This window comes from Phascolarctos cinereus, unplaced genomic scaffold (genome assembly GCF_003287225.1).
Source record: "Phascolarctos cinereus isolate Bilbo 61053 unplaced genomic scaffold, phaCin_HiC Scaffold_1;HRSCAF=81, whole genome shotgun sequence".
NCBI classification, from domain to species: domain Eukaryota; kingdom Metazoa; phylum Chordata; class Mammalia; order Diprotodontia; family Phascolarctidae; genus Phascolarctos; species Phascolarctos cinereus.
The window spans coordinates 29,898,026-29,920,723 of NW_027555514.1; the positions used below are offsets into that span (position 1 = coordinate 29,898,026).

Below are 22,698 nucleotides of genomic sequence, written 5' to 3' on the forward strand. Positions count from 1 at the left end.
CTATTAATCATTAGGAATATCCCAGCCTATTCTGAAATCTTTAATCTCTGTAAAGTTTCATCCAAATTTCCAAACATATGCGGTGTAGGATTTTCCATTGATTTTGCATTCTGCTATTTACTATTCTTCTATTGTAACAATATCAAAACATCAGCCCAATTTATTTATACCCAATTCAATCAATGCAGAATTTTCACCTCCTTCATACGAGGTGCTATGCTATGCTCTGAGAAGGACAAAGTTGGGCAAACCATAGTCTCTGCTCTAAAGAAGTTTTTAAAGCCTCTTTAAAGACTTAAAGAAGTCTTTCTGGACTAGTAAGAAAGGTAAGATAAAGAGAGAAACAGTTATAGCCTAATATAGAGAGCTATGGGATAGAGCACTGGGTCTGGAGTCAGGAGGACCCAAGTTCAAATCTGGCCTCAGACACTTACTAGCTGTGTGACCTTGGGCAAGTCACTTAACCCTATTTGCTTCAGTTTCTTCATCTGTAAAATGAGCTGGTGAAGGAACTAGCAAACCGCTGGAGTATCTTTGCCGAGAAAACCCCATATGAGGTCAACAAAGAGTCAGACATTACTGAAAGGACTGAGCAACAGCAAATGTATGTAATATACATGTGTGTATACTCCTGCACATACACATGAACATATGCATATGTATGTCATGTGTATCCATATGTGCCCTCCATATGTATGCATATAGAGAGCTTTGCATAAATAATTACAATTATACTTTTGTAGACTCTCACGCGATATATATATGTGTATAAATACATGTATTCAGTGGGAATCTGTCAACCTGCATGCTATATGGGATAGTGGAGAGACTGCTGTCTTTGGATTCAGAAGACCTGAGTTCTGATCCTATGTGACCCTTCCTGGCCATGTGCAACCTCGTCACTGAATCCCTGTGTGTCTCAGGAGATTCTCTAGAGCTCCTCTTCTAATCGTAGCCCAGCTGAGGTCTGCACAGGTAGAGGGAGAAGGTTGAAATCTGCATAGGTGGAGAGATTTCCCACCCTGAAGAAATCAGATCCTTCGTATGCACATAAATTGAGCAAAGCAAAACAAAGCCCAGGTGTTCATCTTAGGAAATTAAGCTTAGCTACCATGTTTCCCTGCGTTCAGAAATTAACCATATGCCTGAGTAACCAGAAAACAGTATTTACCCTGAAATATGTATAAAGCGAGTTAACATAAACAGTGTCTTAATGTAATGTATATGTCATTAGCTCTTACGAGGGATACCAAGGGAACACAAGTCAAGATCAGAAGTAAGTCTGTCACAGCCCAGATTTGTTTTTGCTTGTTCATTTCAGTCATGTCTATCTAACTCTTTGTGATCCCACTTGGAATTTTCTTGGTAAAGACCCTGGAGCAATTTGCCATTTCCTTTTCCAGTTCATTTTACAAATGAGGAAACTAAGGCAAATAGGGTTAAGTGACTTGCCCAGGGTCACACATCTAGTGTCTGAGGCTGGATTTGAACTCAGGAAGATGAGTCTTCCTGACTAGAAGCTTCATGCCAAAGATGGCATTGTGTTCTTTCTACTCAACTTTGAAAGAAAATGATTGTCATATTCCCAATTTCCATTTGTTTGAGCCTGAAAATGGAATGTGGATAAGGGAATGTCTGCATGGTGATGTCATAAGCTGGACCATAGAAGAGCGATCCCTGGGAATAAAGCCATATTTGGTGCCCAGACTCTTTAAAAAAAGAATCCCAGAACACTCTGTGTGTGTGTGTGTGTGTGTGTGTGTGTGTGTGTGTGTGTGTGTTATTGAACCTTCATGAAGGTTCAAAGGGCTGAGTAATCACTGAACTCCAATAAGGAAGAAGATTATTATCTCACCAAGAAGGAGGACTTGAGTATTTGAAACGAAAAATGTGCCTGAAGACCCTCGGTATCCTTTCTGAGGGTTTGAGTGATTTGACCAGTTCCCAAAAAGAATGCATGTAGCCAAGACTAAAACCAGAAATAAGCTGAAAAAGAAGGTCTCTGGGACAGATTTGTTCTGGTTAGCGGCCAGTGAGTTTGCCAGCTTGCTTGAAACAGTCTCCACCCCTCATCCAGGCTGTCGCTGCCGCAGAAGTGTGAGTTTGGTTACCAGGGGATGGGGTAAGAGGGTGTGGATGGACCAAACACAAGGAAAACAACAGAAAGTGCCTTCCATGAAGTCACTGGAGTGATCTTGACAGGCAGGAATGAGAGCATTTTGTAGGGCCAAGAACTTTCCAGCAAGAAATAACAATAACAAAAAATAATCACTGACATCGATATAGTGCTTTACATGAGTACTTCCCTTGAATCTCACATCAACCAGAGGCAGAGAAGTTGTCTAGAAGGTAGAATTGGATTTAGGAAGATCTGAGATGAAATCCTGATTCAGTTATTATGTGACCCTGGACAAATCACTTCAGCTCTCCCAGAATCAGTTTTCCTCATCTGAAAAATGAGAGGCACTGCGAACTCAGTGGACTCCAAGGTGTCTTCCAGCCCTAAATCTGTGATCCTGTGAACCCAGAGAGGTCATTGAGATGAGACTCAGGGTAGGATAGGGTAGGATTTGAACCCCAATCTTCAACAGGCTCCAAGACTCTACATTCAGTTCTTTCCACTAATTACTATAAAAATGAGATCTGGTATAGTCACAAAACCACCAGATAAAAACAAAGGACTCAACATATATAGCTTGGATTTTATATATTTCAAAGTTATATATTTCACCAGAGTATCTTCATTTTTGATACGCATATCACCTAATAAGCTTTATGGGTACTTCCCCTGTATAACATTACACTGAAATCAGTTGTTCCCTCTCTATTCCCCCCCTTTTTTGGTAGCAAAGTAGAGAGAGTGGTGGACTTGGGAGTCAGGAAGACCCAAGTTAAGATCCTGCCTCTGATGCTTGCTTACTGTGTGACCCTGGGCAAGTCATCTAACCTGTCTTAGGCTCAGTTTCATCATCTACAAAATAGGATAATAATAGCACCTACCTCACAGAGTTGTGGGGGAATCAAATGAAATAATATATGTAAAAGATATATAAATGTTAGTTATTGTTATTATCAGCAGCAGCATTATCATTGAGGCAAATAGATGGCACTGTGACTAGAGTGTTGGGTTTGGAGCATAGAAGGAAAACCTGAGTTAAAATCCTACCTCAGGCACTAACTTCATTTTGTGCCTTTGAGCAAGTCACTTAAGCATCTCACCCTCAGTTGCTTCATCTGTAAAACAGAAATAATAATAATACCCACCACTTCACAGGGTGGTTGTGGAGATCGAATGGCATGCAACATGCTTTGCAAACCTTAAAGTGCCAAATTATATTATATATTATGACTTGTATACATACATTATATATAATATATATGTTCTAATGCTACATGTTATTATTGTTTGTTATTATTAGATCAGGGAAATGCTATAGATAAATTTTGCATTTCAGCAAAGCACCTGATAAAGTTACTCATATTCTTGTGGTGAAGGTGGAATAATGGGGGATGGCCAATAATGAAACAATGTCCTTTGCACCCAAGTAAGGGCCTCTAGAATCTGTGCTTTGCCCTGGACCGTTTACATGTATTAATGACTGGGACCAAGGCATCAGTTTCAACAGTGTGGGGATGACACAAAGCCAGGCGGGACAGTGAACACCCTGGATAGATGTGGGATCCAAAAAGGTCTAAACAGGCTGAACCAGATTGAATAAGATGAGACAGAGGAGGGAAAAGATCAGTGGGATGCGTCAACCAAGAAAGCACATTCGGTGTTGGCCTTTATAGTAACGGAGGCGTGAAGTCCAGGGCACAGGAAGTGCTAGCTCTCTTGTGGCTCTGCCCTGGTTAGATTGCTTGGGGAGTGTTGAGTGGAATGTATTGACACCTCATTTTAGTCAGCTAGAACAGAGGTCTCAGGCAAGTGACCCTTGGGTCACATGCAATCTGCAACCTTCCTGAGTGCAGCCCGAACCAGATTAAATTTAATAAAATAAATAAAGATGCAATAAAACAGATAATTTTATGTTTTAAACCCCAGTTAATATGCAGCCTGCAAGGATCCTTCTGTATGAGTTAGTGGTCTCTTTTTCTATTTGAGTTTGATGCTACTGAGCTAGAATGTGACCAGAGCAAAGTAATCAAGATGGCGAAGTCTTAGAGCAGCTAGGTGATGCAGTGGACAGAGTACCGGCCCTGGAATCAGGAGGACCTGCATTCAAATACGGCCTCACACACATAACACTCAGTAGCTGTGTGACTTTGGGCAAGTCACTTAACCCCAATTGCCTCACAAAAAAAAGAAGAAAAAGAAGAAGAAGAAGAGAATACTGGCATGAGGGGTGGGTCAGTTGTGATAATAGCTGTTCTCAAGCATTTGAAAGGCTGTCATGAAGAAGTCTTGGTCTCAGAACTGAGAACTAGAAACAATGAAATAAATTGCAGAGAGACAAGTTTAGGCTTGATCTATTGGGGAAAGTCTCATAAATTATCCCTAAGTGGAATAGAGGTCTTGAATAAAAAGGTTTGGGAGCAAAGGCTTGATGACCATATTTTTGAGAATTTGTGTTCAGGTGTGGGTTGGATCAGATGACCCCCGAGGCACAGGGTGATAGATTTAGGGTTAAAAGGGACCTTCAAGGACATAGGATCAGCATATCAGATTTCAAGCTAGAAGCAGAGTTCTTCCTATCCAGTCTTCCATTTTATAGATGAGGAAACTGAGACATGAGTGGCTTGCCCAGTGTCTGAGGAGGGATTTGAATCCAGATCTTCCTGGCTTCAAGTACAGGCCTCTATCTGTTCTACTCCCCTCATTTTACAATTAGGGAAAATGAGGCCTAAAACCTTCCACCTCTGAGATTCTGTAATTCTGTTGGAAACTGACATTGAAAGAGGCTTCAAACTTCAAGTACTCCTCTTCTTCTTAGTAGGAAGGCACTCACTATTGGGTTATAGACACGTTGGTCGTTCATTAAAAATGGCTTCCTTGATTGAGAAATTAGGCCAGGGCCTCTTGGGTCTAAATGGTCCTACGACTTTGGTCTCTTCTAATGAAATCCTCTTCCCAGAGAAGAGACTCAGTAATCTGATGTTCACCCTTCCCCTTTTGGAGAGCTGCTTGTCGAAGGGCATGAGCAGCTGACCCGATGCTACTGAAAAGCCCTCTGTAACTGTATACTGCCACGTTGTTTCAGATAGCCATCATGCCTTTCAAATTTAGCAGCACTCTGGGATGTCCTTGGACTTCATGGTGAAATTCCGAAGAGGTCAAAACCTTTCCTTCCCTGTCATCTTTTTATTTTTCCAATTTCCAGAGCTGCTAATCTCTGGGACTGGCCAGGAAAGAGAGAAAAATGTTATGACCTATTTGGCATTTTCATAAGCAAAATGCATTCAGGCCCAGGTTCGAAATGTGGGGGGAAGAAGTTCATTTTGAAACAGATGAGGAAAGAAAATCCTTCTCTGTCACTGAATCCTAACTTTCAGAGGTGGGCAATGGTGTGTAGACCCCACTGCGAAGAGTGTTTAGAAGCCAGGAATAAGGCAAGCCTCAGAAAAAAATAACGAAGGCAATAGAATCTATCTTCACTCTTCTTAATATCCACTTTCTGGACTCGTTGTTTTCCCTGTTCCAGTGGCCTTCAGGTATCTGGTGCCCTCATGTTTCCTTGGACACTTCTCTCACCGAAGGAAAAAAATCTGACCAAATAATTCATGCAGCCGAAATTTAGAGCTAGAAGAAATTATAAAGTTCACCCAGTCCAGTCGCCTCATTTTCACAGCCAAAGAAACTGAGAGAGATCATAGGAATCTTATACACAGAGCTGAAAAGGTCCATAGAGCTTGGGTCTTTTTGTAGCTGAAGAAATTGAGTCCCAAGAGATATTGAATGAATTGCTCATTGCTCAGGGAGTAAGCAGCAATCCATTCAAACCCACATTCTCCATTACATGGCACTCACTGCTGGCCAGATGATCTCTCTGGTCCCCTCCAGTTCAAAATCCAAGAATCTACAAATTTCTAAAGGTTCTCACTCATGATCCTAGAGCTGGAAGGGGCCCTACAGGTCACCTAACCCAGCACTTTTACAACCACCATGATACATCTAGGGAAACTGAGGTCTAGAAAGATTAAGCAGCTCACATATGGTCACACCGTTGGTCGTTTGGAGTTAGTTAAACCAGAACTCGGCTCTCCTGACTCCTAAGCCAAGGCCCCTTCAGCCACCGGGCTCCCTAAGGTACCAGCTGATTCCAGTCTCCAGCATCTGTCAGACTGGCCCAACATCAGATAGCACTGTGGATGCATTTCATTTTCGGGCTTTGCAAGAATTGTCCAGATGCCACCAACTCTCCCTTAAGCCTTGGCTGGCAGGGTTTGAGTGGATCTAATTACATGCTGGTCTGAGTAATGCCATTATAGATAGATCCCCATAATGTTAGCACCCAAGCCTGCTGGCTGATTTGATTAAACAGCTACTGGGATCTTCTTACTCTCTGTTTATTTGGATAATTAGACTGAATTCTGCACTTCCCCCCCCAACTCCCCTCCAACTCAGATTTGCCCCTCCCACTTCATTTTCTGCAGTAAGTTGGGCAGCGACTGATTCCATTTTCATTTTGTTGTGTTTTCTCTGCTTAAACACAAACAGCTTTACTTTAATGTTAGTGTTTAATCGTATCAGTCATGTTGGACTATCTGTGGCCCCATTTGGGGTTCTCTTGGCAAAGTTACTGCAATGGTTTACCATTTCCTTCTGCAGCTCATTTAACAGATGAATAAACTGAGGCAAGCAGGGTGAAGTGACTTGCCCAGAGTCACACAGCTAGGCCAGATTTGAACTCAGGAAGATGAGGCTTCCTGATTTCAGCCTCAGCACTCTAGCTTTACTTAGAGGTGAATAAAAATGATGTGGTGCTCAGGAGAGCAGGTAGGAAAGAGACATGTCCAAGAATGGATGGCCGTGCCTTCAGTGGCCTGCATTCCTCAGTCACTGGTAGTGCTCCGCTGGGTAGGACACCATCAGAAGTCCTGGGCTTGCTCTTCCACACTGGGCAGCAGTGCTTCAGATCGGCTGGAATGTTGTACTTGCAATCAGAAAGACCTGGGTTCTCCTCCCACCTCAAGCTTTCACTTAGCTGTGTGATGTCACATCACTGGACTTTCAAGCCAAAAGCATATGGGATGCGATAGACATCCACTATGTCGGGTAGCAGCTGGGACCTGCTTTATGAAACTTTCACCACGTTGTCATGAGCTCATGATGTGACATAAGACATATTGTTCCCTCCTTTGGGGGCTGCCAGAGGGAGGCATGAGAAGACCTGGGAGGCGAGGGGAACACCAGACATCATGATAACTGGCATTTAAGTCGTGCCTTAAAGATTTCATGGCCTTTTATAGAGATGACCTTAGTTGACCTTGACATCAAGCTAGTGAATAGGCAGATGATGGCGTCAGTCAGACAGCCCTGCGTTCAGGGTCTTCTGACACAGCATGGTTCTGTGATCCTGGGGGAATCACTTAACGTCTCTGTGCCCTAGCAGGACTTGCTGAGAGAATATAAATGCCAGAGAAGATGTGGTCTGCATTGGAAAAGGAAGGTTAGGACCCAGAACTCCCTGTGACGGTGAAATCATGGGTATAGTCCTTCTTTTCTCTCCCCTAAAAAAAAAAAACAGTTTGCTACAGGGATATGTCCTCATTTTGCAGATTGGGAAATTGAGGTCCTATTCTCAGGTAAAATGACCTGCCTAAGGTAACAAAGGTAGTGAGTACCAGCAACACTGGGATTTGTGTTCTAGTGCTCTTAACTCTCACCTCAGTGTTATTTCTACTACAACCCACTTCCCTAATAGGTCTAAGGGGAAGAAAATGGGAAGTCAAGATAAAGGATGAATTAATACTGGTATGCAGCTACTTGGGGGCAGCTAGGTGATGCGGTGGGTAGAGTGCTGGGCCTAGAGTCAGGAAGACTCATCCTCCTGAGTTCGTATCTGGTCTCAGACACACTTACTAGTGGTGTGACCCTGGACAAGTCACTTAATGCTGTTGGCCTCAGTTTCCTCATCTGTAAAATGAGCTGGAGAAGGAAATGACTGGCCACTCCAGTATCTTTGCCAAGAAAACCCCAAAAAGGGGTCACGAAGAGTTAGACATGACTGAAAAGACTGAACAACAAAGTTACCACTTTTGGGGGTGCAAATTTGAATTATTCAGTGCTTTTTCAGTGAATTCACATTTCTTCCCATAGAATAAACATTAAATCTGGACAGAGTCCCTCTGAATGGCTGAGTGGATAGATCCCTGGGGTTGGTGTCAGAAAGACCTGAGTTCCCAGCCTGCTTCAGACGCTAGATGTGTGACCCTGAATGAATTACTTAACCTCTTCCAGCATCAGTTACCTCACTGGTAAAATGGGGATAATAATAAGCTCATTGTGTTATTTTGAGATTCATCAAGATCCTGGATGTAACATACTTTGCAAATGCTAGCTGTTATTATTACTGCATTAAGGTCAATGTTCCGTTCGTGCATCAGGGACAGTTGAAATCCACTGCTTGCACTTCCCCATTCTAACAAGCAGTGTTTGTCTTTCATTTCCCGTAGGAACGCCTGCCCTCACTGACCTCGGTAGCAATGTTGCCTCTCATCGCTGGAGATAACCTTGGTAAGTTATTGGACCCAGAATCTCCCCCCCCCCAACCACTTGCATTACACGTCTCAGTTATTTAATGACTAGGCAAGGCGTGCGTGCCTGTGGAGAACCAGCCAAGCCAATGCCTTCATCATGAAGTACTGGGTGAATGTTGCCATGTTTCCATGTCCAGCCATGGGGTGAGTCACCGTCCCAAATCATGTAACCTTCCTGAGGACAGAGACCACATCTTTTTATACAATGAGAGCAGCGGGTCACCCAGTTTGGAAGTCTAGAATTAATCAAATTAGTGTTAGTGATGCCTTAGAAATCCTTTCTCCTTTCTCTTGAGATCTCTACGTATAGAGCTGACTTCAAAGGTATAACCAGGGTGGGGCAACTGGGTCTTTCCCCCAGGGCACCAAATCTAGAGAGTGCTGACAACTGGATTCTGGATGCCAAGTAATTAAGGTTTTCATTTGTGAAGTGATCCTCATGTGGATGCTATGAATATAGTTTTAAGGCATTCAATCTATGATTCTTGGCAGCTGCCAAGATAACTTTAGCCTTAACATTAATTTAAGGCAAATTTCCTTCATCCTCATCTTTTCATAAGAAACCTTGAACCCATGATCCCCACCAACCCAGGAGGACTAGACTCATGCAGACCATGCTAAGGAGCTGCTCAACTGAGGTTTCTCATTCCTCAATTAAAATCATTTTATTCTTTGTCACACAGTAAGCACTTAATAAATATTCATTGATTGGTTGATTTCTCATAGATTGTGTAATTGATTTCATATTGACTTCATTGACATGATTGTGCTCACAATAATACACAGAATACCCTGGATATAAGAAACCTCTGTCTCTTCTCATACACTCTATCTCTGGCTGGGATGAGCACCAAGCCACCTTTGATAGTAATATGAAGTTACCCTCAATGATATCTACTTAAAAAGAGTAGTGTTGTATCCCCCATCATCCCTAGGGTGCCCAATGGTCCTATTGTCCATATGACACCCAGGAATTACATCCACCCTTCTTGACTTAGTGTGGCACATGTTTGCTGGCCAGGTGTAAAGTAATACTGTTTCTAATTTCCTTAAAGGTATGCCTCTTAGAGTTTCCAGAGGTTGTCCCTAATTAATAGGTGATCTGTGCTTTACAAAAACACTTATGTTTATGATTAGCATGTATTTAGCTGGATGGCAAAGGGCACAACAGTTTCTGTATTCTTGCTCAAACCACTTAGGGGGAAGAAATTTGTATTTAAATGACAGGCATTTGAGAGTATTTTAACAAGCTTTATGAGCATGTGAGGGGCAAGGAAGAATGAAGAAAACAAATTAAGAGAGTTTCCACACCCCTCAATAGTGACTGTGTCCTGACTCAAAGGTAGAAGTTCGCTAAGGCCTTTATTGATCAGGTCGTAGATTTAGAGGTGGGAGAAACCTTAGGAGTCATCTTGTCCAATCCCCTCATTTTGCAAATGAGGAAACTGGAACCCTGAAAGGTGAGGTGATTTGCCCAAATAAAATAATCCGTTCTATTCACCCAGACAGTGGGCAGCTAGGTGGCTCAGTGAATAGAGTGCTGGGCCTGCAGTCAGGAATCTTCCTGAATTCAAATCCAGTCTCAGATACTAACAGACGCTAGCTGTGTGACCCTGGGAAAGTCACTTCACCCTGTTTGCCTCAGTTTCCTCATCTGTAAAATGAGCTGAAAAAGGAAATGACAAACTACTTTCTTTGCCTAGAAAACCCCAAATGGAGTCATGAAAAGTCAGTCAGTAAATTACAGGGGCAGAATTTGAGCTTGAGTCCTGCAACTCCCTTATTTTATGTATGCATAAACTGAGAGCAAAGGAGTTTAGGGATTTTTTTTTTGCTTGGCTCTCCCTCATGGCCAGAACTCTCTCCCTTCTCATCTCCACCTCCTGGTTTCCTTTAAGTTTCAACTAAAATCCCATTTTCTGCAAAAAGCTTTTTCCAATTATCCCATTATGCTAGCACCTTCTGCATGTCCAGTCATCCTGTGCGTACCTCATTTGTACAAAGCTCTTTCTATGCTGTCTCATCCATTAGACTGTGAGCCCCTCAAGAACAGGGACTGGTTTTGCCTTTCTTTTTATCCCCTGTGCTTGGGACAGTACCTGGCATACCGTAGGCACTGGATAAATGCTTGTTGACTTGACTTGAAGTGACTTACCCAAGGTCACATTTCATCAATGGCAGAGCTAGGATTCAAACCGAAACCCTCTGACTCCATATTCATCATTCTTTCCACGAGCCCCACAAAAAGCTGTAAGAAAAAAATCATGGGATCATTCTCTTTGAGGCTTGAAATGGAAAATTCCATGTTTTGCCAGGATCAAAGCTTTGCCTAGTACATTATGCTGCTTGCTGACGTTATGTATCTTGCATGTACGGGGACTGGCAATAGAAGGGAAACTAGAGTGAGCCCAAAATGTAAATCATTTAGAAAAAATGGAGGAAGAGGAAGAGGAAGGGGTGCAAAAGAGGAACACAACAAGACAAAAATTAGGGAAGAGCTGGGAGTAATTTTTTCATTTTTATTTTTTTTAATTTGAGGAATAAAACAAGCATTTCTTAACATAGTATACTTTTTTAAAAAAAGATGATTGCACATGAAACTGAAAATCTGTTATGTACAACTTGCTATTCCTTTTCAAGATATAATAAAGTTGTCTTGTAAATTTCTTTTTTTCCCCTGCCCAGACCAAAAAGAAAAATGGCATTTGCCAAATATTTGGCAAAAGGCAATGATTAAGGGCAGCTAGGTGGCACAGTGGATAGAACGCTGGCCCTGGAGTCAGGAATACCTGAGTTCAAATCCAGCCTCACACACTTACTAGGTGTGTGAGCCTGGGCAAGACACTTAACCCCAACTGCTTCCAAAAAAAAAGAAAAAGAAAAAGGCAGTGATTAGAATTAGAATATGGAATTGCCAACTTTGCTTTTTGTTTTCAAAAAGCTTATGATGCTGCCTGAATAAATGAATTTTAGAGTGGTTTACTAGATATTAAGCAACTGGAAGGTTTTTAAAGAATACCAACTCTGGAGTCAGACAACTTGGGTTGAAATTCCACCTCAGACAGACAGGCAGATGGACAGACATGTTCAAGTTTGGATGAGTCACTTACTTATCTGTAAAGTGAGGGGCTGGAATAGGTGGTCTCTAAGCTCCCTTTCAGCTCTAAATTGATTCTGTTAAGATGCCGAGCATGGCTACATCTTGACTCTCATTGCAGGATATTATGACATCCTAGATCACAGCTGTAGGCCTGGAAGGAACCTCCAGGGTAGTCAAGTCGACACTTAGTTTACAGGGGAGGACACTGAGGCACCGGCAGTTTAAAGGCATGACTTGACTGAGGCCATGCAATAGCATCAGAGACATATTTGAACTCGGAGCCTCTGCCTCCAAAGACAGTGCCCTTTTGAAAACCTCTGGCTTCTGACTATTTAATAAAACAACTTTGACGTTCCAACACCCCCATTTTACAAATGAGGAAAGGTGAGGCCTGAGAAGTGATTTGCTCAATGTCTCATGGGTAGGGAGTAGCAGGGAGGCATTTGAACCAGGGTCCATTAACTCCAAATTTTCATGCTTTTTCCAGCATGGCCCAGGCATCCAGGCCAGAGAACTTCTAAAGCAACAGGGCATCTAAGAGGTTATTTTTCTCCTTCCTGACCAAGTTTGTCCCCTTAGAGATCTTCCCAACTTAGACAAGATCTCCCAGCCCCATCTGTTTAATTATCCCTTTGTATAAGGAAAAATCAAGCCCTTCTTTATTAAAACAAACAAAATTATTCAAATCTATAACTAAACTCATTTCTGTTTGTTTTTCTCAAAAATGCTTCCTTCAAACTGTGAAAACTGCCTAGCAGATTAAAAGGGGCTCTGGGCTTTGATATGGAAACCAACTTTGTAGTATGGCCTCTCTCTGGGTTTTGTTTTATTTTTCCCTTCAAAACAACAAACTCGAAGTTCTAGGACTTGAGTACTTTGTTGTGGAAAACGTTTGGTCTAAGGCCACTTTAATGCCTGTAGCCTTGCTGATAGTTCAAATTGAAATGTGGGGAAAACCATGTTCCTGGCTTCCCCGAGTGGCAGGCCAGGCCGAAGCAGCCGAGTCCCTTTCTGCTTGGTTGGACTTGGGGGCGAGCTCAGAGAATAAAAGCTCTTGGTTTCCTTTTGCATTTGAACTTTTTGCCCTGGGTCTCAAACAATGGGATCATAGCTTGACAAGTGGAAGGACTTTGAGGTCAGCTAGAGCAGAGATATCAAACATGCAGCCGAACCAGATTAAAATGTAATTGAGAGATATTTAACAAAACCAATAAAAGAGCAGTAAAACAAAGATAACATTACATTTTAAAACCAAGTCAATATGGAGCCCACAGGGATCCTTATACGTGGATTAATGGCCCCCATTTCAATTTGAGTTTGACACAACTGATCTGGAACACTCCCCAGCCCCCAGCCCCATTTTACAAGTAAGAAAACCTAAGGCTTGAGAGGGGACTTGCCCAAGGTCACACAACACAGGTAGAGAGTGGTAGGGGTAGGATTTGAACCCACATCCTCTCAATTCTACTGCCCTAGGACCCTATCTTTGTAGAATTTTAGAGTTGTCAATGGCCTCAGGAGTTCCAATTATATATCCAAGTGGTCTTTGTAACTTATAATTATATTTCAATATTTCATGATTAAATACATCGACATTCATAAATAACAATACTCTATCTTCATCTACCCTCCCTGTATTCTGTTTTGTTATTGTTCAGTCATGCCTGACTCTTCGTGACCCCATTTGGGGTTTTCTTGGCAGAGATAATGCAGTGGTTTGCCATTTCCTTCTCCAGCTCATTTGACAGATGAGGAAACTGAGGCAAACAGGGTGAAGTGACTTGCCCAAGGTCACACCACCAGTAAGTGTCTGAGGCAGGATCTGAGTCTTCCTGGCTGCGGGCCTAGCACTCTATCCACCATATCATCAAGAGACCCCTGTATCCTGACCCAACCTCAAATTATCCTCCATGTCCAGATGAAACCTTCAAATTGTTTGAGTCTTCTCCCTCATGGAGCACTGTAAGGCTGAGGATGGTGGATGGACTGTATTTGTTTTTTAAATAAAAAGTTGCAAAAAGGATTCCTAATGTGAACATGGTGTCTGATACAGACAGACATGCAGAATGGGAAATGGAGGGAGATTTTTTGGAACCCTACTCTAAGATAATATAATGATATATAATCACTCTGATAGGTCTGATTTTAAGAAAGTAAAAAGCTTGCTCATGTAATTTTGTTGATTTGGCACCCACTGCATATACTCTCTTTGGTATTAGAGGAGACTAGGCTACAAACGTGGAATGTAGGCCCTCTTCCAATAGGAATTGTTGTCTTTTCTGTGCTTGTATCCCTAGTGCCTAGCACAGGGTCTGACACGTAGTAGGTGCTTGTCAACTAGATTGATTGATCTAATATATCGTTCATTAGAAAATGTAACTCCTCCCCAAATTGGGAGGAATATTCTGGGTCTTACCTCAAGTTAGCCAACAAATCAACCCATCGATAAACCCCAAAGTATTTATTATAGAAATATGTTTTGCATGACTTCACACGTATAACTAGTGTCATATCATTTGCCTTCCCGAAGGGTGGGAGAGGGCTAGAAAGAGGAAGAGAATTGGAAACCAAAAATTAAAAAAAAGATTTAAAATATACTCCAGGCACTGTGTTAGCCTCTCAGGATACAAGTACGAAGAAGGAACAATCCTGCCTCACAATAAACATACATGTATTTTAATGGAGGAGACAAGAAGTTCATATAAATAAACATGTATACATATACATGGATATGTATGTATATATATATGTATGTATGTATATCTACATGGATATGTACACGTGTGGCATTAATATAATTAGTAAATACATACAAAATAAATGATAGGTATAAATAACTACAAAGTAGTTCAGTGCAACTTAATCTGGGAGGGGGCACTCACTGTTAAGGGGAATTAGAAAAGGCTTCATGAAGAAGATGGCACTTAAGCTACAACTTAACGAAAGAGAAGGCTTCTATGAGATGGAGGTCCACAGAGAGCATGTTCCAGGCATGCAGGATGGCCAGGGCAATATGGAGGACCAGGGGTGGTTCTGGGGAATATCAGGGTACTCTCCACCTACAGCTCCTTCTTGGTCATTCAGCTCAAAAAATTTAGTTTATAGTTAATTTCTGGTAGACCACTGAGACATAAAATCATAGAGTTAGACCTGAAAGAGGCTTCAGAGACCATCCATGGTATGGATTTGAAACTGAAAATTGGAAAATTTGAAATTTTACCATAGAGCTCATCCAGGTCCCAAGACCATTTAGTGTCTTTGGAAATACCAAAGACCTTAAGTTTCCGCCCCCATTTTATTTTTCAGCACTAACCAGATTTCAATACCTGAAGCAAAATTCTTCCAGAAAATTCAATCAAAAGAGATTCATCTAGTGCCTACTGTGTGCCTAGCATTGTATTAAATACTTGGGAGGAAGCAAAAGAATTTTTATCAATCAGTGGTAGTTTGTTGGGTCCCTACAATTATGCCTAGTTCTATGATGAGCCCCTTAGCAGGTATGTTAGAAGTAAAAATGCTCTCCCACCTCCATGGAATTTGGGAGCCATGTTTAGTAGAAAGAGCACTGAATTTGGAAACAGCAACTGGGTTCAAATATCGTTGCTGACATTTCAAAGCAATGTAAGTCTCAACAAGTCACTTAACTTGTTGAGTCTTATTTTTTCATCTGTAAAATGGGACTAGTAGTGATGATAGCAACTTGATGAGACTAGTCCTGGACTCAAAAAAACCTGGGTTTAAGCCATGCCTTCAATGCCATACTTGCTGGGTGTTTGTCCATAAGAAAGTTATTTACCTCAATGGGTCTGAGACTGTAAATTACAGAAGAGTCCCCAGTCTACATTGGTGGAAGTAATTTCCACAATGGGAGTTCCTTGTACCTGTGAAGACAACAACAAAATATCTGTGTGTGTGTCTGTGTGTGTGTCTGTGTCTGTGTGTGTCTGTGTGTGTGTATAAAATGATATATTTGAAGATTGCACTTTTTACATTCATTATCTTTTAGGAAGTTTACAGTAATCCCATTAGGTAAGTGAATCAGGTATTACTATCCCCATTTTCCTGATGAAAGTGATTTGTCCATGGTCATAAAGAACAAAAGGGTGAGAGGCAGGATTTGAACTCTTTCCCCAAGGGGTCATTCCAAGGGAAGTTTCTTGACAAGCTTTAGGAATGTGAGTTGTTAAGGGGAGCAGGGAGCCCCCACAATCCTGAGCTGCATGGAATCAACAGAGAACAGAGAAGGATGTCATGCTAATGCCAGAGAGTGCCCTCCACTCCTAAGCACAGCACAATTTCTGAGATATGGGAAGGATCCGTGTGAGAACCATGGAGAGCTGCTCTGCATCTAAAGGGACTGAAAGATGAAGCTAGTTTGTTTATTTCCCCTCACTTCCCTCCTGCCCCGCACACTTACTTTGTTTTTGAATCCTCACAGCCCAGGGGAGCCAGCAGCCCATCAGATAGCTCAGCTCCTTCCTGTCTCCAGCCGGCCCCCTTCCATCACACTCTGCCTTCTAGGCTGTCCCTTGTATGGGGGCTTCTCCCTAATACTGTCCTTCCTTGCTCACCTCCCTGCTAGCTCTCGGTCTTCACATCTCAGAGTCTACCTTGTTCCCTAGCATTTCCCCTTCCTCCTCTCTTCCTTTCAAACTCATGAAGCCCCAAACCCACATTAAACCAATCAACTTCTTTGGGAGAGAATATTTAAGTTGATCAATCAACAAGTCAGTCGTTCAGCCAACCAGCATTTATTAAGTGCCTACTGTATGTTAGGTACTGTGTAAAACAATGGGGATGCAGACTCTGGCCTGTTCGCTGCTCCATGAACAAGATGTTCTGTCCCTTGGCTCTGGGCATTTTCTCTGACTGTCCCCCATGCCTGGAATGCTCCCCCTCCTCTGCCTGCTGTCTTTCCTGACTTCCTTTAAGTCCCAGTGAAAACCCCATCTTCTACAGGAAGATTTCCCCGACCCATCTTCATTTTAGTGCCTTCCCTCTGTTAATTATTTCCTACTTTTTCTGTATAAAAATTGTTGGTAAATTTTTATTTGCTTGTTGTCTCACCCATTAGATTATAAGCTCCTTGAGGGCAGGGCTGTCTTTTGCCTCTTTTTGTATCTCTAGTGCTTAACACAGTGCCAGGCACATAGTAGCAACTTAATAATGTTTATTGATTAATTGAAAGAAGGATAAAAACAATTCCTACCCTCAAAGAGTTTACATTCCAATGGGGATGACAACTTGGTACATACAGAGTAGATGAAAGGTAACCTGAAAGAGGAACGCTCTATTACGTATCTGCCATATGCCCGGCAGCATTCTAGGTCCTTGGGATACAAAGGTTAAGGAAGATATCTATAACCAGCCTGCCACCATATTCTTCCTTGGTACTGCACTGCTGTTTATAGGTCAGAAAGCACCACACTCGAGTGTGTAATGCCAGGCTTCAAAACTAGGCTTTCCTGGGCTCTTATTAAACAATACAATGCCAAGTGCAAGGCTCCATACTGAAGCCACTAAGTTTTAATCATTGCTTTGGGTGTTGCTTCATTTTCTTACCTTGCAAATTTTTTATGAGCGTGGATCACTCATTACTTCAGAATCATAGACACTTACAAAGATTCATTAACCATTTTAATCCATGAACAAAGTTATACTTTGCCTACAAAGGTGACTGGATAAATTCCCAAGATGGCAGGCAACTAGTCAAATATTCCCTCTCATAGTAACCAGCTAAATAAATGGTTGGAGTTTTATTTGTTGTTGTTTTCTGTTCAGTGAAACATCTTTTTTCTTTCTCTGTGAAATTATTCATATGTTTGCATGTTTAATTTCTAAATTTAAAAATATATCAAGGGGAGATTTTTTGTGATAAGTTAGAAGGCTACTTTCAATGTCAGGGCCATTGGGCACTGGGCTCAGAGTGGTTATCATAGACTGGTGGGATATCTCTGTTCTTTGGATTTGAATACTGTAACACTTAGTAATTTTCCATTACAAAGAGTGAGTGACCACCATCAAAGTCCTGTTCTGATGCTTTATTATGGTGTGGAGGTGACCCTGGGTTTTCAAAGGCCATGCCAACAAACGGGCAGTAAGGTAGCTCACTGGATAGAATGTCAGGCCTGGAATCAGGAAGACTCATCTTCCCAGCAATGACCAACCTAGCTCAGTGTGGAGAGGGTCTTCACTAGAAGGGAGATCACAAGGGGATCATTTTCTTTGCCATGGCAACCCGTGAAATGGACAGAACTATATAATGGCCATTATCCAATCCTACTTCTATAGAGATGGTGACAGGTAGAATGATGGACAATGGGCCAAGGTTACTAAGAACCACACAGTTCTGAGTGATCCCTCTCCAAACATTAATATACCTCTTCATATTCTTTGCTCAAGGACATGCTTTATTGACATATCACTGGGAGAAACTAAATGACGTCTCTGTTAATATTCTTATTACAAAAGACAGAAAGAAGTTGCCACAAAATGGAAGGATCACAGGCTTTTCTGGAATTAACAAATAAGGGACTAGATGGATTTGGGTTTGTGTGTCCAAAACAACAAGAAATATGATTTCATGGAACACTGGGTCATCTTGCCTTACAATGTCCACAATGAGCCTAAACTAATAGACTTCCTTTAAGATAATTTATTTCAGTGCCAATAGCCAATGGAAATTATCAAGAAATAGGAAAAATCTAGTGACAGAATAAGATTCTAGCTTGATATTAACAATGCCTGGAAACATCAGCATAAAGTTGGCATGGAATAAGATGGCAAAAACATGGTGGGAAATGTAAATTGAGATCAAGAAATGGAAAAGTCACACATCTCATATCTGGCCATCATAAATATTTCCTTCAAGAAAAGAATTAGAAAACACTGGATGTAGCCAGGCTCAAACAGCTTCATAAATTGAACAAATCGATCCACACATGTTTATTAAGCTCTTACTGTATGTAGCTCATGCTCTGAAGAAATAAAAAAAGAGCAAAAATAGTCCCTGTCTACAAGGAGCTACCATTCATGTATTCAAATAATATTGATTAAGCTTTCTACCCTGACATGTTTGGGACATGTGTAGTGTAAAAAACAGCTGTACAGGTCACTTTAAGGTTGGCGAAGCACTTTATGTTATTGTGTTTGGTTTTCACAACCTGAGAGGTAGGTTATTATTCCCATTTTATAGATGAGGAAACTGAGGCTGAATTTAAATGATGTGCCCAAGGTCACCCAGCTAGTAAGTGTCTGAGGCAGGTTTCTAACTCAGGTCTTCTTGACTCCAAATCCAGCCCTCTGTCTACTGTGCCAGCTCACTGCTTCAAATTCAGATGATTAAATCTGAAAATATTTGTTATCTCTTTTGAGCCCTATAGCAACCCTGTTAAGTGGGTAGTCCAGATATTATAATCTCCCCCAGACCACTGGTCCTATTTCCAGCCCCACCATTCTTCAGGGAAGGAACTATTACATGGACAAAAATTGTGGACAGTGAACCAGCCATCCCCACCAGCTGCCAGCCAGTTGCCACACACAGGGGCCATAAGTTAGCCAAAGTGAGACAGAAAGACACCCACCCTACTGGAGGGAAAGGGAGCAATATGTTCCAGGCAGGTCAAATCATGACCATCTCTGACCCTGATGGAGACAGCTTAGAACCCTGATCCCAAGAGCCTTTGGAATGCCAATGTTTCCTGCCTAGTGTCAAGTGGTTGAACACCAGAAATTGATGGAAATGATGGAATGGCATTAAAGAAGAAGCATTACCATCTTTTTGGCTGCTATGCCATAACAATCATGGGACCTTCCCACGTGACTTGCAGCTGAAACCTTCCATATATGTTGTCTTCCGCATCAGAATGGAAGCTCCTTGAGGACAAGGACCGTCTTATATTTCTCTTTGTATGATCATAGCAAGTGCTTAATAAATGCTTTGTTCATTCCATTTTTTTTTCAGATCAGGAAACTGAAGCTATATCTATTTCTTATGTAATGCTACTTAAGGACAAAATAAATACCAAATTAGATGAAAGGACAGGGTTGAGAAGACATTGGGTGTTACTGCAGCATATAACTTAACCTATTGGAAAAAGCTGTCAACTTTGGGAGGAAAAAAAGAAAATGGACAGAAATAAAGACACGGATTTTGACTATCACTCTTTCTTAAAGAATCTTAACTGATGCAAAGTGGATACTACAATAAGGAGACTGATGTGCCCAGAAATCACCCCAGCCAGCAAACATCTAATTCCCTTGCTACAGGGAAAGACATGAACGCCATGGGCTATACAAGAGTAAAGTACAAACTCATTTGCAAAACAAAAGCAACAACAAAAATAATAGCCAGTACAAAACAAAGTTTGCAAAGTGCTTCACATGGATAAAGAATCTTTTTATCCTTATGACAACCTTGCAGGGTAGTTGTTAATAATTATCCCCCTTTTACAAACTAGGAAACTGAGGCACAGAGAGGTTAAGTGATTTTCTCAGATTCACACAGTTAGTAAGTGACTGAGGCCATATTTGAAATCAGGTCTTTCTGACCCCACTCCCATTCTCTGTCTACAGCCCCACCTAGCTTTATGGAAAATATTTGACCAATGATTATAAGCAACATGGCCTCACAAAACAGTGAAAAGTAGTAAGAAAATGAGTCTGGAGAGAATTTAGAATGAAGCCCAACTAAGCCAGATCTCCCTAAGAGCAAATGTTGATGAAACTGGAATGAGAAGATGCATAGAATGGAATAAACCTTTCCGATAGAACAGATCACTTCTTGGAGTGATCTATTACTCTTAGTATCACTGCATTTGTACTCCATCACATCACTTCTGGTTATGAGGAAATGATACCTAAGAAAGCGAGGTTGGGAAAAATGTCAGGATATAACTAAATATGCACCTAGAACCAGTCCCCACTGAATGCAGCACAATTTTAAAGAGAAGATATGGAGCAAATTTCAGTTTATTTCAAAGAGAGAAAATCTGAAAGAATGGAGAAGATCATGGTTGGTACTTTTTTTTTTAAAGTGACCAAGAAAGCATCAGCTATTCCTGATTCATATACATACTTTCTCATCTCTGTCAGTTCTTAGGAGGATGGCCTGTGTATGGACCAATGGTATCCATGATGAAAACATGATAAGGGAACAGGAAGACTTTTGTAGGTGATTTTCTACCACAGACCTGCAACTTCACAAAATAGACTGCTAATGCAGAGAGCACACGATCCTACCATATTTATTTACTCTCTGTAGATTTTTAAGAAGTATTTGACTTAGCACAAGAAATGGCAGCTTTAAAGATTCTTTACAAACAATCTGCCTCCCACACATATGTTAAAATGACATGAGATTCTTTGACAGATGCAAATGCAGAGATAACTGTGTTGAGAAAACATATAAGTGATGCGGTCCAACAGCAATAGAAGACAATGAGATGTGTTGGTCCAACACGTTCATTCATCTGAGTTACAGAGGATGTCCTGTGCTTTCCTAAGAGGCATTTGCACATCTGACTCCATGGACCCCTTGCAGCCTGAGTGTTCGAGAAAAGAATTACTTTACCAATGACTCTTGGGAAAAAGAAGTCCATGAGGAGTCAAAGGCAGCATCCAGAAGGTTCCGTGGTCTCAGAAGCTCCTTACTCAAACCATAGAACAGTCCTAAAATACTTCTTATCCGAAAGGCCCACACCTGGGTTTCAAGTCAATCTGTCTGGTAGTCTACTTAACTCAAACTGTGATGGTCTATTCCACAATGCCCTGGCTGATGGTTTGGGTGAGGTGGGAGTTAACTCAAGCTTTCCCAGGCCTACTAACATCCTGGCCCACAACCCAGTCAGAATCTGAACAGAAGACTCCCTTACCAAAGACAAGTTTCTCCAAAGTTCATGCAAAGATAACATCTTAGAAATTTCATCAAGTGCATATTACTCCAAAACCTCTTCAGTCCATGATAACTTGAAAGAGAACAGCTTTATCCACAGTGGATCCACAAAAAGGGTTCAAAATACTCATCAAACGTATGTTCTCAAGAGACGAAAATTGCAAGAAGTTCAAAGAATAATGAAAAGACAAATGGTGGCCACAAGTAGGCTGAAGCATGCTACCAGAGGTGACTCATGTGCAAGAAGTGTTGGGAAAGATATCACCAAGTACAGATGTACTATGAGGTACAGTGAAGAGAACAATTGCTCTGGAGCCAGAGAATCTGGATTCCAATCCAGTTTGGACATATACTTCCTATATGACCTTGGGCAAGGCATTGAACCTCCAGTCCTCAAAGAGTCCAGAATCTGAGAGTTGGAAGGGACCACAGTTGCCATACATGAATGGAATCCCCACTATAATGTACCTAACAAATGGTCCTCCTGCCTCTACTTGAAAATTTCCAAAGAGGAAGAAAACCACCCCTTCTAGAAGCAGCTCATTCCACTTTTGGTCTGCTCTGATTGTCAGGAAGTTTTTCCTTGACATTGGTCCTTTAGGACCAAATAGAACAAATCTAACCCCTTCAAATACCTAAAAACAGGCCTCATGTCTCTCCTGAGCCTCTCCTTCTCCAACACGTCCAATTCCTTTAGCTTCTCCTATCACATGGATGCAAGATCTCTCACTGTTCTGGATGCCCTCCTCTTTTCAATGGCCTTCTTAAGAACATTGCCTCAGTTTCCTTATCTGTAAATGTCAGAGAGTTGGAACAGGCGGTCTCTAAGGTTCCTTTCAACTCTAGATCTGTGATCTTCTAGGTAATTAGAAGGAGCAACTAGGTGGTGCAGTAGATAGAGTAACAGACCTGGAGTCAGGAAGAGCTGAGTTCAAATCCAGCCTCAGATACTTACTAGCTGTGTGTCCCAGGGCAAGTCACTTCACCCTGTTTACTTCAGTTTCCT

At 41.6% G+C, this 22,698-nt stretch overlaps 1 protein-coding gene across 4 annotated transcripts in view; it reads left to right on the top strand.

Moving 5' to 3' along the window:
* The window catches only part of THRB (thyroid hormone receptor beta), a 422,927-nt gene that overhangs the window by 261,588 nt on the left and 138,641 nt on the right, over positions 1 to 22,698 (top strand). For all 4 annotated transcript variants that reach the window (XM_020971083.2, XM_020971082.2, XM_020971080.2 and 1 more), the window contains one exon: positions 8,617 to 8,677. The gene's annotated coding sequence lies outside the window, so the exon portion shown is untranslated. The remainder of the gene's footprint in view (positions 1 to 8,616; positions 8,678 to 22,698) is intronic.